The sequence below is a fragment of the Lynx rufus genome, unplaced genomic scaffold (genome assembly GCF_022079265.1).
Source record: "Lynx rufus isolate CCGP_SWC_20201006 ecotype Redwood Valley unplaced genomic scaffold, mLynRuf1.p SCAF_5, whole genome shotgun sequence".
In the NCBI taxonomy this organism is placed as follows: domain Eukaryota; kingdom Metazoa; phylum Chordata; class Mammalia; order Carnivora; family Felidae; genus Lynx; species Lynx rufus.
In genome coordinates, this window is record NW_025814867.1 from 16053569 (window position 1) to 16068783 (window position 15215).

At 40.0% G+C, this 15215-nt stretch overlaps 1 pseudogene; it reads left to right on the plus strand.

The window, feature by feature from the left end:
• Positions 1-7361: 7361 nt before the first annotated feature.
• On the plus strand, positions 7362-14304 carry LOC124527113 (inosine-5'-monophosphate dehydrogenase 2-like; annotated as a pseudogene).
• Positions 14305-15215: the final 911 nt, after the last annotated feature.

The following is a 15215-nucleotide window of genomic DNA, read 5'->3' on the forward strand; positions in this document are numbered from 1 at the left end:
CATGTGGATAATCATAGGCATTTATTTTATTTCAAAGGGAAAACTGACTTAGTTTCAGAGAGAGAAATATCTAGATGAAAACAATAGTAGGTTGCTCACCAATCACCCTGCCATCTTAAAAGGTAAAGTGGGCTTGGGTCTAAAGCAGAAGTCCTTTCACTGTGACAGTCTCTATTAACAGAATTCATCAAAAGAACAATAATTTTAAAAATTAAATATGAGAGTTCAGTAAGTTTAAATTGGATGATATTGTTTTTCAAACTTGCCTATGTAGCAAATTAGTAAGATCCTTCAAAAATCTATAGGCTTAGGGAATATTACCTAACTCGTGGGTTCAAGCCCTGCATCGGGCTCTGTGCTGACAGCTCAGAGCCTGGAGCCTGCTTCAGATTATTTGTCTCCCTCTCTCTCTCTGCCCTTCCCCTGCTCTCTCTCTCTCTCTCTCTCTCTCTCTCTCTCTGTCAAAAATAAACATTAACGGACGCCTGGGTGGCTCAGTCAGTTGAGCGTCTGACTTCAGCTCAGGTCATGATCTTGTGGTTTGTGGGTTCGAGCCCCGCATTGGGCTCTGTGCTGACAGCTCGGAGCCTGGAGCCTGCTTCGGATTCTGTGTCTCCCTCTCTCTCTGCACCTCCCCCACTCACACTCTGTCTCTCTCTCTCTCTCCTTCAAAAGTAAATAAACACTAAAAAAAGAAATAAACATTAAAAAAAGAAATATTACCTAATATGACCAGTACTCCTTACAAGAATATAATAGTACTTAGTTTTTCAATATAATTATATCTCCACAGACTTTTCAGTGAGAGACTGTTTACCTGAGAATTAGATGTGGCCCAGCTTGCCCCAAATCTAGTGTTGATGATACACAGTTATCACTGTGGGTGATTGTGGAAGAAAATATTTACCATTTGTGGCTAAAGTAAATGAAAATTCTAAAATAAAGCTACTAAGCATTCCTCTTGGAAATAAAACCTTCTTGTGGAAGAAAATGTTCCACAAGGGAAAACAAAAACACTAAGACAGCCATGGATCAGTGTGTTGGTAAGACAAAATAATACAGAGATATGTTTTACTTTCATAACTTGTCAAGTTCACTCTCAAGTTAATACTTAATAGGGAACTGGGAATGTATTGAAGTGTAAGATCTTTTTTCCTTTATCTCTTTTTCAAAATCATGTGAATTACCTCCTGTATACCCACTGTAGGCTGGGTTTTAGAAAAACCAGCTAACAAAAAAGCACACCACAAAATTCATTAATTTAAAAGTGAGCATGAAACAACTTATTTATTTGTGGTCACATGGTTAAACTCTTTCATTTTTCCCTTATAAAGTGATGGCTAAAAGAATTGGCTTTATAACGTTCAGAATAAAAGAATTCAATATTTTTCCAACAACGTAGTTAGTGATTAATTTAAGAGTGAGTGATAGGGGCGCCTGGGTGGCGCAGTCGGTTAAGCGTCCGACTTCAGCCAGGTCACGATCTCGCGGTCCGTGAGTTCGAGCCCCGCGTCGGGCTCTGGGCTGATGGCTCGGAGCCTGGAGCCTGTTTCCGATTCTCTGTCTCCCTCTCTCTGCCCCTCGCCCATTCATGCTCTGTCTCTCTCTGTCCCAAAAATAAATAAACGTTGAAAAAAAAAATTTAAAAAAAAAAGAGTGAGTGATAATGTTGCTGGATGATTCATAAGAAGGAAAACCCAGCTGGTCTATATATTTCCATGATGTCTTTAACTCTTTAACAGTACTTTCTTTCTCATCACTGTAATTGTTCTAATATTATAGCTTCTAAACCTGTAATGTACCTCAAGAAATCATCTCAACAAGCTCTTTGCCCTTCAGCAGAGAACTCAATTCAACAAATTGTTATTGAAAGCCTGCCACATAAGAGTCACTGTCCCAGGTCCTGGGGCAGATTCCAGAAATGTGGCTCTTGGTCTTAAGAAATTCGCATTCTTCTCAAGAACTGAGTTCTTTGCCCAAGGTCCCTCAGCACAGGGATCTTTAGAAAACACATTATCTTCAATGTATTCCCTTGCAGAGTTGGCAAATTCTTGATAATGTGACAAAACAGACTATGTGGTGATAGGAGGATAATTTGTTCCTTGCTTTATATTATATTATACACCCACACATACACTAACATCACTTGAATTCAAAGGTAAGAAAAAGAGAGAAAGCTGAAAACATACAAATTAGGAGCTGAGATATAACCATAGATGGAGAAGACTAATCTAGTAAAGGAAAACACCAAACTCTCCTTGAGAGGAATCATGTTCCAAGAAAATATGGATGCCAAAGGAAAACTGGAATATATCCAACAAAATGGAAGAAATAAGAAAATTGGCCAAAAGCTGCATGTGCTCTCCTCCACTCCCCCAAAATGCAGTCAGGCTAATTCTTTCAAACTTTCAAGGAACATATTCCACTATAATGTGTTCTCAAAAAGCCATCATATTTTTATTACTTATGCATATATCTCCAATATCCAGTACAGTACCTGGCATATAAAAATCTATAATATAGGTATTTGGGGAGAAAATTGAAATGGCATTTGCCATTGAAAATACCTCACAGAATAAAGAAAAGAATGGATGCTACCATATTTATTTTACCAAGCTAGCATAACTCCAATTGAAAAACCTAAGAGGATTACCAAGCAAAAAAACAAAACAAAACAAAAAAAACCCCAAACTATATAGACCTATAATCTTACTTATAAACATAAAGTCTAAAATATTCAACCAAACAGTAGCAAATCAATCCCAGTGTATATAAAAAGAAAAATGCTCCATGACAAAGTAGAGTTTACACTTTGAATGCAAGGGCAATTCAGTCTTACTAATACAAATCACCTTACCACTTACTTAAAGACTCATATGACCATCTCAAGACATGTTTATATGTTTTTGATAAAAGTTATTGCCTATTTCTGACAAAAAGGTTTTTTTTTATAAAATCAGAAGAAATACGATACTCCTAATATGATTTTTTTAGAAAAACATCATAAATCTAATGCCAGCATTAAGATTAGTGAAATAAATTCAGTTAAAAAGGCAGAGATTTCCTTTTTCACTATGATTTTCTAACACTGTAGAGGTGTCCCATTGTTCCATTAGAAGAAACAAAAGCCATAAATATCAAAACTAAGAAAATTATCGTAATTTGCATACAACTTGATTATCTGGCTGAAAAAACCAAGAGAATCAACTGGAATATGTATGTGAATTAAAAATAACTATTAGGGAGAGTGCTAACAACAGAAATATTAATATCAATCGCTTTCATATATATTAATAATCAATATTTTAATAAATAATTAAGGTATACCATAATGAATAAAGTAATAACGATCAACAAAATAATTCAATTCAAATTAGCAGCAATCATGCAAAATATATTAGGATTGAGTATAATAAGAATTGTGAAGAACATGTGAAAAAAATCCAACATTTGACGAAAGAATATAAAGACCTGAATAATGAAAATACCAACTTGCTAAAAATAAAAAGGAAAGTATTTAAAACAAATGTGGCAGACATGTTAATCGATTTTCTACATACAAAAATTTTTACGTAGCAACATTAATATGGACTAATGAAACAAACAAGTAATTTACAAAGGGACAGCTTCAAGTGGTGAACAGAATTATGGAACTATTGTGGGGCACCTGGGTGGCTCAGTCCATTAAGCATCCGACTCTTGGTTTTGGCTCAGGTCATGGCCTCACAGTTGGTGGGTTTGCGACCCACATCAGGCTCCATGCTGACAGCACAGAACCTGCTTGGGATTCTCTCTCTCTCCCTCTCTCTATCCCCATGTCCTGCTCACGCTCTCTGTCTCTCTCTCAAAATAAATAAATAAACTTAAAAAATTCTTTAAAAAAAGAATTATGGAACTATGTTAAATTTTGTTTGTAGTTAAGTAAATATTAATAAAAATGGGCATTATTTAAGGCCAATAAAATTGTGATTAAAAGGAATGCTGCGGGGGCACCTATGTGGCTCAGTTGGTTAAGCATATGATTCTTGATTTTGGATCAGGTCATGATCTTATCCTTTGTGGGTTCGAGGCCATATGGGGCTCTGTGCTGACAGCACAGAGCCTACTTGGGATTCTCTCTCTTCCTCTGCCTCTCTGCCCCTCCCTCCTGTCTCTCTCAAAAATAAATAAACTTAAAAAAAAAAAAAGAATGCTGCAGCCTGCTATTTGGGAGTTTGGGAATTGCACTCATATGCTGCTAGAGAAGTATCTTGACACAGCATTTGGGAAGGCATTTTGTTAATCTATATCAAAATTGAAGATATGAATCACTTTTAACTTATAAATTAAACTCTGGGAATTTATCCTAAGGAAAATAACTTAACATGTGCACAAGATATGTACATAAAGATGCTTACTGCATCATTGTTTTTAAAAGAGAAAGCATGAATATAAACACCCACAATAGGGGAATGGTTAAATCAACTAGGGCATTTATGTACAATAAAATCCCCTGCTGCCATTAAACATGATGCATATTTATAATTATTGATGTGTGAAGATGTCTATGAATACAGTTAAATAATCCAAAATAAGCAAACAAAAAACAGAAACACAAGTTGCAAAACCTTTGTAAAGAAATGATTTTCATACAGCTAGAACTCTCCCATGCGTAAATAGGTTCTGGAAGCATATAATGAGAAAAGTCCGTCAGAGTATGGGTCTTTATCCTCTCGTGTGCATTTTCCCGTGTTTTCTGAATTTTCTGCAGTGAGTCCATATGGGTTTTTTTTTTTAGTTTACTTTTTTTTTTAGGTTCACAGCTAAATTGAGGGGAAGGTATAGGGATTTCCCATATACCTCTCACCCCAACACATGCATAGCCTCCCCCATTTTCCATATATACTTTTCAATATGAAAAAATAAAGGTTCAAAGAGAAAAGTATTATATAGGGTTAAGGGAGCTCTGAGAAGTAAGCTTGCCTTATATACTAAATTGCTTCCTGTATGAGCCACCTTTCCTTGATATGTGTGTGTGTGTGTGTGTGTGTGTGTATATATATATATATATATAAAATTGAATTTGAAAATGAATCAGACCAATGAGAAGTGCTCTTTTCTCTCTAGAGCACTTATGCCCTGCCTAAGTAACTACAGACAGACCATCCCATGGAAGCCAGTGTTGAGAAAGGCCTCTTGAAATACAATGTATGTTCTCTCATTTAAAAAGCCAGCCTTTTAGGGTTGCCTGGGTGGCTCAGTCGGCTGAGTGGCTGACTTCAGCTCAGGTCATGATCTCACAGTCCGTGAGTTCGAGCCCTGTGTCAGGTTCTGTGCTGACAGCTCAGAGCCTGGAGCCTACTTTGGAGACTCAGAGCCTGGAGCCTGTGTCTCCCTCTCTCTGCTCCTCCCCTGCTGTGTTCTATCTCTCTGTGCCTCTCAAAAACAAATAAATGTTAAAAAAAATTTTTTTAAGCCAGCCTTTTGTATAAGAACATAAATCGGTACGATCATTTTTAATATCTGGCAGTGGCCACTAAAGCTAAATAAACCTATATCCTTTGACCCAGTAGCTTCACTCCTGGGTCTATTCCCAAGAGAAACAGATGCTTAGGTTCACTGAAAGAACTATACAAGGGGCGCCTGGGTGGCGCAGTCGGTTAAGCGTCTGACTTCAGCCAGGTCACGATCTCGCGGTCCGTGAGTTCGAGCCCTGCATCGGGCTCTGGGCTGATGGCTCAAAGCCTGGAGCCTGTTTCTGATTCTGTGTCTCCCTCTCTCTCTGCCCCTCCCCCGTTCATGCTCTGTCTCTCTCTGTCCCAAAAATAAATAAACGTTGAAAAAAAAAAAAAGAACTATACAAGAATGCTCATGGAAGTTTCATTAATAAGAGTTAACTAGGAATGACCCAATGTCCATCAAAAGAAAATTATGGTATACTTCTACAGTGGGATACCACACGGCAAGGAAAAAAGATAGGCTGGTGTCAAATGAAACAATGTAGATGAATCATAAAGACCTAATTTTGAGTGAAGGAACCCAGTCATGAAAACATCACTACTATTTGATTCCATTTACCTCAGTTCAGAAAAAGAAAAAAAGTCATCAACTGTAATAGAAATCAGAACAATAGGTGGCATAGGGTGGAGTTATTCCCTTAGAAGAGGACAAAGGACCTCCTGGAGGCCTAGAAATATCTCAACCTGGGTGGAGTTCAGATGGGCGTGCACATATGTAAACATTTACTGAGCTACGCATTTAAATTTGTGAATTTAATTTATGTACGAGTTATACTTCAACTAAAAAATTTTTTTTTAAATTTAACTAAAAACAAAACCCAATCTTTCCAGAAAGAAGAAGAAGAAAAAAAAAAAAAAAAAAAAAAACAGGTCAGCACACTGAGCAGAGGCCATTTCAGGGTAAGTATTACAAAGTCAGCACATTTTCAAGAGTAGGGAAGATTACTGTATCATCTGAATACACCTAATTATTATAACTGGCCGGCAGTCATTTATAGAAATTGTTCATAAATATTTAAACATACTGCCTGGAAACATTTCTAAAGAGCTTTTAATACTTTTCAGTTAAGGTACATTGGTGTGATTTTCCAAGATCACGCTCTTGACATTGAAGTAATTGAAAAACCCAGTGCATTCTAACTAATCCCAGTAACAAAGAAATCTATTGTTTTCTTGCCCATTGTTTTATTGTATATTCATTTATTTTAGGCCCATCGTATTCATTCTGCTTAACTGAGTCTCCAAATAGGGAATTCCTACCTGACCCTTCCCAACCTGCCCACCATTCTCATGTTGCCAAAGTCCCTCCACCTGAGGGCTCTGAGTCAGGCTTCTGTTGGCAAAGCTGCTGGATGGTTTATCTGTAAGAGAGGGAGGATGGAGGAGAATTTGCCAAGGGCAAACTATAAAAATGTCACGAGCAGTCCTCACAATTTTAAGATCCCTTTTTAAAATTATTTCATTCTGTCCTTTCTATACTGAAATATTTTGATTTCCAGAAAGCATTCTGAGTACCAAAAAGCAAGCATTGTACTACAAAGCTGCAAAAGTGCATAGCATAGTTACAAATTTATGCATCTTGCTTTCAGGCATACAGTTTACTTATTCTCTAACACTGGCCCAAGCTTCCTTATAAGCCCTATTCCCCAGAGAAATGGGAACAACTCAGACCTGCCAATTAATGAAGTCACAGATTTTTACGATTCAACAGTTTCCTTGCAGTATAAACATTCAGTCCTTCTAAGTTGGACACTTAATCAGGTCTCTGAACATTCTAAACGGTCTTTTTGGAAAGACTGTCTTTTCAGACAAGATGGCCATATACTTTTGTCTTTCCTCACCATTCCATTGCCTTTTTCCAAGATGGTCTTTGTGTATCTGGGGAGTGACATGGGAGAGGTGTCCCCAGTGGGACTTTACGGTTGGAGAGTGGACCAGCTCTCGCATTGTAGTTCAGGTATCTTTCTGAGGAGATGCCCTGTGTCTGGTAGCTTGTGTGATGTCCGACCTATTGCTATTTGCACCTAAAGTAGGTGCGTTGATCTCTCTCAGCTGGGTCTAGGTTCTGTTCTAATTGGTGTCACAAAGGTCTCTGAACACCTGCGCATTCTCCATCCAGCCCTTGACCTACGTGTTCTACACTACAGGTCCCTTGACTCTCAGCTGGGTAGGCCCTAAGGCAGAGACACTTGACTTCAGCTTCACTGTCTGCCTTGGGGGACCTGTGGAAATCCTGACCCTCCAATCAGGCCATAGGATGGTGGTCCTCAAGAAATTTCTGGAGGACTTGTCAGAACACAGGCTTCTGGGCCCCACCCTCAGAGTTCCTGACGCAGCAGGTCTAGGGTGAGGTCCAAGAATTTGCATCTCTAACACGTTCCCAGGTGATGCTGCTGCTGCTGTCATCCTTTGAGAAGCACTGGCCACAGGAGAGCTAAGCCAAGCTCAGGAAAGCTTCAGTTTCACTGCTTTTAACTTCATCTTGATGTGGCTTGATGACCACTTATGAGACTGTTATCTTCTGGAATCCCTAACGTGAATTTTAAGAAACAGCCCCCTGTTTCGGATGTTTCCTTCATCTGACACCCTGGTGTCTCTTTGGGCTGCTTATATTCCCCACTCCCTATCTTACTTCCCTACAGCCTTGCATTCTTTAACAAACCTTTCAAACCAGAATAACTGGATCCGGCTTTCTGATTTCCTATTTGCCGTATTCTCTTACCGTAGGCAACAAGCCAATGGCACAGCTGCCATAGATGGCTGGGTACTTTCTTTACACTTGATGGAAAATCTGGTTTTATAAATGGTCAAGATATTTAGAAAATTCTGGTTTTCTGTCCAATTCCTCTATAGCGGCAGGCAGTGGGATGTCTCAGGTTAGCTGGAGGGAAGGCTATGACCATGGAATTCCAAAGTACAGATGTCATTAATATTTTGATAAATTATCCTTGTTACAGATAATGTTCATTGAGGACCTTGTTCTAATGCTTTCTTTGAGGGACTAGTGCCCAAGGGCTCAAATTACAGAGCATGTCATCTATTATAAAGTAGAAAGCAAATATACCCCTAGTGCTAAAACAGTATTTATATTACTCAATTAGACATTATAGAACCAAAAATCTCTATATGCTGTAATCATTTTCAAATATTCATTTTCCTGCCAATAGCCACATTTTGCCAGGTTGTGGAGACAAAGCAAGTTGGCAAGATGACGAGAAACCTGTAATTTGCAGCACAGAAAATCTTTCTGCTGCCAATTTCATGGGCAGGTGCCTGGGACTTGATAAGATGTGAGAGAAAAATTTGTTGCTATGATTCTGAACTTTATAGAAAGCTACTTCCTGCAATTTTAATGTTCATGACCTCAAATCCATGCTGCTGAATTTTTTTAGGTGGTTGAGCTATCTTGGTGGGCCTAGCACCATAATACACTCTCTAAATCTGGGGAACAAACATGATATTTAAACAGGTGTAAGGTCTAGAAAACAAACCAGACTCCAGAGTAGCAAACTGCCTAAACTCTTTTGAGTATTCCTTATTTATGGGGCTCACTAGCAACTGATTTACTTGATGTCTTGGCATTGGATTTTGTTGAATTTCTTGAATTATCTTTTTTTTAAGGCTTATTTATTTTGAGAGAAAGTGCGGGCAGGGGAGGGGCAGGCAGAGAGGGAGACACAGAATCCGAAGCAGACACAGAAATCGAAGCAGAATCGAAGCTGTGCTGACAGCTCAGAGCCTGACGCGGGGCTTAAGCTCATAGACCGTGAGATCATGACCTGAGCTGAAGTCGGATACCTAACCAATTCAGCCACCCAGGTGCCCCTCTTGAACTATCTTTAAAAACGATCAGTGTTGGGGCGCCTGGGTGGCGCAGTCGGTTAAGCGTCCGACTTCAGCCAGGTCACGATCTCGCGGTCCGGGAGTTCGAGCCCTGCGTCAGGCTCTGGGCTGATGGCTCAGAGCCTGGAGCCTGTTTCCGATTCTGTGTCTCCCTCTCTCTCTGCCCTTCCCCCGTTCATGCTCTGTCTCTCTCTGTCCCAAAAATAAATAAACGTTGGAAAAAAATTTAAAAAAACAAAACAAAACAAAAAAAACGATCAGTGTTTACACCATACCAAAGGTATGATGGTTGGGGTATTTGCCGAGTATATCAGCCAGAAATGGAGTACAATCATCGACCCCTTACTGATAGAAGAAAATTCTTTCTAAGCCCTTGTTTACTTTTGGGTTTGGTCACATAACATTTAATTTCTATTAGTATGGACACAAAGGAAATTTTTACAGTAAGAAAGAGGCAAAGGCAGCATTGTTGTGCATTGTTTATTGGTCCCCCATTAAGGGTCTGACCGTGAACACCATCTCCGTTCAGTGAAATGTACCTCCTTCATAGACCTCATAAAGAATGGGCATCTGATTTTCCTAAAGTAGATCCTGGTACTCCCATTTTATCTAGTCCGTTTTTTTTTTTAATTTTTTTTTAACGTTTATTTATTTCTGAGACAGAGAGAGAGACAGAGCATGAGCAGGGGAGGGGCAGAGAGAGAGGGGGAGGGGCAGAGAGAGAGGGAGACACAGAATCTGAAACAGGCTCCAGGCTCTGAGCTGTCTGCACAGAGCCTGACACGGGGCTTGAACTCACGGACGGCAAGATCATGACCTGAGCCGAAGTCGGACGCTTAACCGACTGAGCCACCCAGGTGCCCCGTCTAGTCCATTTTTATTGCAAGTTTTTATAGTTCCTTTCTCATTAGGGAGGGTCTTTACTGTGAGGACAGTTATTGAGAAGTGAAGAAAGCTATTTTCAGGGGAATCTACTTTGAGTAATATATGTTTTTTAATCAGCCTAATATGATGGAAATATACAGGACCAAAAAATGAGGAAAACTGAGTTCAACTTCCATTTCAGGCACTAATATTGTGCATCTTAGAACAGGTGACCTTTCCTGTCTGAATTGCTTTTTAAAATAGAAAGCTCTACCAGAAGATGTCTATTCTTCCTTCTCCTACTGTTTTAACAATATGAAGATTTGTGTTAGGATGCTGTAGGAATTCTTGGCATGCTCACACTCCCTCTAAGCTGCCCACTACCATCCCAATTTGCTTCAGCCCAGCAAAGAACCTAGCAAGATGCTCACAGCTTGTGCTCATGTTCTGTGTGTGTGTGTGTGTGTGTGTGTGTGTGTGTGTGTGTGTGTGTAAGGGGTGGATTTACTGAAGCTACTTTTTTTTTAATGTTTATTTATTCTTGAGAGAGAGACAGAGGACAAGCAGAGGAGGTGCAGAGAGAGAGAGGAGACACAGAATCTGAAGCAGGTTCCAGGCTCTGAGCTGTCAGCACAGAGCCCAATGTGGGCTTGAACCCACGAACCACGGGATCATGACCTGAGTCGAAGTCGGATGCCCAACCAAGTGAGCCACCCAAGCGTCCCTACCTGAAGCTACTTCTAAGACTTATGCAGGGTCTGCCTCCTAGGGTGCTCTCTAGAAGCACACCTTTTGGGGTACGCCATGAAAGAGACTAGCTAAGGAAATGGAAGTATTTGGCCCAGGGGGTCTTATGGTAGAATGACTAGACTCCTTCTCTTGTAGCCAGGATTTTTATTGTCAAACAAATGTGTTATCTAGAGATCAGGGCAACTTACATTACTATTTAAAAGCTCTTGTCAGTCTGTTTCCTGCATTTTTGTCTTGGTAGGGGATGGTTTCAGCCCCTTCAGGAAGCTCCTTTCCCCTACCACTAACTTCATGATCTACTGCAGTTTTTAGAATTTATGTTGGATCATGAACAGTGCATCTCCAAGATGCACATCAAAGCCTGCAGGAAGTCTGAAAGCCAATCAAGACAATGGCCTGGAGACGTTTTCCAAGGTTGTGATTGTGCTTGGGGTCCTTAGCACTCCAAATCCTGAGAAACACAGAGATTTCATTCTACAAATTTGCAGGAGTCCATTAGTGGTCACCCAGCCATGATATACTCACTTGTCATCTATCACTGAGTCAAGTCCCTAAAATAGGACCCTTATGAAGCTTTAGTTATGTTTATAATTACCCTCTCCTCATTGAATCTAATTTGAATACCTCCACATAAAATGCCAGGAAAGGAGTTATAAGTACAAAGCAGCTTTTAATTAAGAGGGGAAGCACCTATGTGTACTTTCCTGCTTGGTGCTCTTTTAGTTTCCTTAATGTAGAACATGGCATATCAGCATTTAAATGGCTTCTGATTAATAAGCACTTGTTTCAAGGCTACAGAGACTGAAATAAGATAAACACATATTAACAGAGTGGGAACAATAATAAAAGGAAATAAGTGTCACTGGTTTAAAATGCATATTGTAAGTGATTCTAAGAGCATGAAAATGCAGTTATTAAACCAGCATGGAGGACCATGGGCCTATTTTATTGAAGTAATTAAATACTCTCTTCAAGTTTATGGCTCCTTGGATCATTTTAGGCAAATGAAAATTGGAGGCGAAATGTTAACCGGTGCCTAATGGATGACAGCCAACTTGACTTCTTGATGTCAATGGACACAGTAGCTGAGTTTCTTGAGGCCCATTTGCTACAGAAAAGCATGGCCTGTTGAATTTGGGGTTGAAGTTGGAAGAGAGTTCAAAGAAATGGCATTGTAGCCAGTGGTTTCTTTCAGTTGCCACATAATTACAGGATTGACAATAACAACAGAACTAATAATATTGGAGCCTTAGGAGCACTTAGTACATGATAGGCACTATTCCAGGCAGTTAATAGGTGTTAACTCATTTGAACTTGACCATAACAACATGTGTAAGAAGCATTCTGTCATCATACTGACCATTACATCACCCCCTTAGGACCCTCCAAATCAGAGGTGCTTTCTCATCCCTTGACACTCCGTGAACATGGATTTTCTCTCTTCTTACAGTGCCTCATGGTAGGCATCTTCATTTCTGTTTACTCCTCTGTGGCCCTTTCACTACTAGAATACAAGCTGACTGAGATCAGAGACTCTATCTTACTAACCACTGTATCTCATACTGTCTACGTCACTGATTTCTCCTTCACATATTTGTAGAACTGAGAATTTGCATAAATTAAGAAACACCGCCCTGCAGCCAGGTCCTCAGACACACATGGCTTTGCTGCACACTGGCCGTGGCCCACTGCCTGATTAGCAGGGCACATCTTACGTCCCAGACAGTAGGCTCACGGAACAGCAGCTGTTCAACTGTGGCGATGGCCTCACCCACAAGGACTTTCTCCTTCTTGCTGGGTACACTGACGTCGCTGCAGACCAGGTAGGCAGGACTTCTGCTCTGATCAAAAACCTCATTCTGGGAGCACCTGGATGGCTGGCTCTGTCAGTAGAGTGTACAACTCTTGATCTTGGGGTTGTGAGTTTGAGCCCCACATTGGGTGTAAAGTTCACTTAAAAATAAAATTAAATTTAAAAAAATCTTTAAAATAAAAAAAAAATCACTCTGAAGACCCTACTGGTTTCCTTACCCATGAACACACTCACAGAGGCTAGCACGGCCATAACAATAGGCCTTACAGGTGGTATTGGCTTCATCCGCCACAATTGTACACCTGATTTCCAAGTCAACAAACTTCAGAAAGTGAAGAAAGATGAGCAGGGTTTCATCATGGACCCTGTGACCTCAGCCCTGAGGATAGAATGTGGGATGTGTTTGAAGCCAAAGCCCAGCATGGCTTCTCTGGTATCCCAACCACCAACACATGGGCTGGATGGGGAGTTGCTTGGTGGGCAGTGATCTTCTCAAGGAGGAAGAACATGACTGGCTTTGAGAAGAGATCATGATGAAGAAGGAATACTTGGTGGTAGCTCCTGCAGGCATCACACTGAAGGAAGCAAATAAAATTCTGCAGCACAGCAAGAAGAGAAAGTTACCTATTGTAAATGAAGATGGTGAACTAGTAGCTATCATTGCCCAGACAGACCTGAAGAAGAACTGGGATCACCTACTGGCCTCCAAAGATGCCAAAAAGCAGCTGCTATGTGGAGCAGCCACTGGCATTCACGAAGATGACAAGTATAAGCTGAGCTTGCTAAACCAGGATGCTGTGTACTTAGTGGATTTGGACTCTTCTCAGGAAAACTCCATCTTCCAGATCAACATGATCAAGTACATGAAAGGAAATACGCCAGTCTCCAAGTTATTGGAGGCAATGTGGTCATGGCTATGCAGGCCAAGAACTTCACTGATGCTGGCATAGATGCCCTGTGGATGGGCATGGGCAGTGGCTCCATATGCATCACACAGGAAGTTCTGGGCTGTGGGTGGTCCCAAGCAAAGACGATGTACAAGGTGTCAGAATATGCATGGTGTGTTGGTGTTCCTGTCATTGCTGATAGAAGAATCTAAAGTGTGGGCCATATTGCCAAAGCCTTGGCCCTTGGGGCTTCCACAGTCATGATGGGCTCTCTCCTGGCTGCCACCACCGAGGCCCCTGCTGAGTACTTCTTCTCCGATGGATTCCAGCTAAAGAAATATTGTGGTATGGGTTCTCTTGATGCCATGGATGAGCATCCCAGCAGCCATAAGTGATATTTCAATGAAGCTGACAAAATCAAGGTGCCCAAGGGGTGTCTGAGGCTGTTCAGGACAAAGGGTCCACCACAAAATTTCTCCCCTACCTTATCATTGGCATCCAGCACTCCTGAGAGGACACTGGTGCCAACAGTTTGACCCGAGTCTGAGCCATGATGTATCCTGGGCAACTCAAGTTTGAGAACAGAATGTCCTCAGCTTAGGGAGAAGGTGGTGTCCATAGCCTCCACTTGTATAAGAGACTCTTCTGAAAAAGGACATAGCATATCCTCTTGGTTTTTCAATACAAGTTTGAAAAAAAAAAAAGAAATACTATGTAGCTTTCTTTTTCTCTCAAAAAATATTTCAGGATATGTTTAAATATTCATAGCTTTGATTTAAAAGTTAGAAAATATAGTTACAAGGAAATATACAAATTTTCAAAACTGTTGTTATGTATATAAGGGCATATAGATTAGAATATATACAAAATTGAAAGTTATCACCTCTGGACAAGAAGACGATGGATAATCTTTATTGCCTTTCTATTTTCTAAAACAAAGTTGTTATAAGACCATAGTAAATGTTGGTTTAAAATATTAACTTATTTTAATATAATTATGGTTTTGTCAAATAACTTTTGCTGAATTTTAATGGCATGGAGAATAAACAGAAAAAACAAAAAACAAAAAACACCTGACATCCAGTAAGTGTTTCATAGAAATTTCTAAGGGAGGATTTTATCTGTCTGTTGAAAAAAATCCTAGTTTTACTGATTAAAAGCTGAGTAAGGTATTATCAGGCCTTTTCTTATTTCTGTCTTCCACGCAGGCTTAATTTATTATTTGTTTCCAAGAGTAAGATGTGGAAACCCTAGAACTCTCTGGCAGTCTGCATATAGAATCTTGCTTCAATATATCAGGTGAGGGGCAAACAAGAAAAGAAGCTTTTTTGGATAGCTATTCTTTCCTGAGACCCTCTGAAATTTTGGCAGGATTGGGATTACTCTAAATAACCTTTCTTTGAGCAACTTGGAGTAGTCAGGATCCTTTAAAACCATACTTGTCAAGCTTCTTATTGATCAAAGCCTTTCTTTCCCTTCAAAGCTACGTGGCTGCTATGAAGAAAATACTTCCAACAGACTTCAGGTAAGTCTACATGGAACTATTTAAAGGTCAGCTAA